The sequence below is a fragment of the Schistocerca piceifrons genome, chromosome 10 (genome assembly GCF_021461385.2).
Source record: "Schistocerca piceifrons isolate TAMUIC-IGC-003096 chromosome 10, iqSchPice1.1, whole genome shotgun sequence".
NCBI classification, from domain to species: Eukaryota; Metazoa; Arthropoda; class Insecta; order Orthoptera; family Acrididae; genus Schistocerca; species Schistocerca piceifrons.
In genome coordinates this window covers 29,297,156-29,298,436 of record NC_060147.1, presented here as the reverse complement: position 1 = coordinate 29,298,436, position 1,281 = coordinate 29,297,156, and the positions used below count along the sequence as shown (strand labels likewise).

Sequence of the window (1,281 nt, the reverse complement as noted above, 5' to 3'; positions counted from 1 at the left end):
TGCTTTTGGCTCTGAGCACTATGGGACTTAACATCAGTGGTCATCAGTCCCCTAGAACTTAGAACTACTTAAACCTAACTAACCTAAGGACATCACACACGTCCATGCCCGAGGCAGGATTCGAACCTGCGACCGTAGCAGTCGCGCGGTTCCGGACTGCGCGCCTAAAACCGCTAGACCACCGCGGCCGGCCATTTGCTTTTTTGTCCGCAAATACAGCGAGGGAAAAACGACTGTCTATGAAACTTCCTGGCAGATTGAAACAGTGTCCCGGACCGAGACTCGAACTCGGGACCTTTGCCTTTCGCGGGCAAGTGCTCTACCAACTGAGCTACCCAAGCACGACTCACGCCTCGTCCTCATAGCTTTAATTCCGCCTGTACCTCGTCTCCTACCTTCCAAACTTCCACAATGTTTAATCTGCCAGGAAGTTTCATATCAGCGCACACTCCGCTGCAGAGTGAAAATCTCATTCTGGTAACCTCCTCCAGGCTGTGGCTAAGCCATGTCTCCGCAATATCCTTTCTTTCAGGAGTGCTAGTTCTGCAACGTTCGCAGGAGAGCTTCTGTAAAGTGTGGAAGGTACGAGACGAGGTACTGGCGGAAGTAAAGCTGTGAGGACGGGGCGTCAGTCGCGCTTGGGTTGGTCCCGAGTTGGAGTCTCGGTCAGGCACACAGTTTTAATCTGGCAGGAAATTTCATATGAGAGCACACTCCGCTGCAGAGTGAAAATCACATTCTGGTAACGACTACCTATATTATCAGATGTTCCGTGCAGTTACTGGAAGAAAAGGCCACATTGGCCTAACACATTATTAGGCATAGGACTGAAGCAGTGACGCCTATGGATGGTATTCCAGACCGCGAACTACAAAAATGAGCCCGTTTCTATCGCTGTAATAGAACCATAAGGTTCAGTTGGACGCGACAGTGGAACTGAGAGACAGGTATAGGTACAAGCAGGCACGCTCTTCAGGTCTTCGTTAGTATACAAGCTTAACTTACAAGGGGAGGCCACGGCGTTTGGAACGCGGATTTACTGCAAACTTCGTACACTCGTAGTACTCCATGAGGACAACAAAATGTGTGAGCAGTAGCGCGCACTTCACAAGCGTTATTGAGAAAATCGAAATATAATTTCGGTCGTCGAATATGTATCTGTGAGTGGCCATTTTAACTACAGGGTTATTACAAATGATTGATGCGATTTCACAGCTCTACAATAACTTTATTATTTGAGATATTTTCACAATGCTTTGCACACACATACAAAAACTCAAA

At 47.8% G+C, this 1,281-nt stretch overlaps 1 non-coding gene across 1 annotated transcript; it reads right to left on the bottom strand.

The window, feature by feature from the left end:
* Nucleotides 1-266: 266 nt before the first annotated feature.
* On the bottom strand, nt 267-341 carry Trnas-cga. The gene has a single exon. It is a non-coding gene; the product is annotated as a tRNA-Ser (tRNA).
* Nucleotides 342-1,281: the final 940 nt, after the last annotated feature.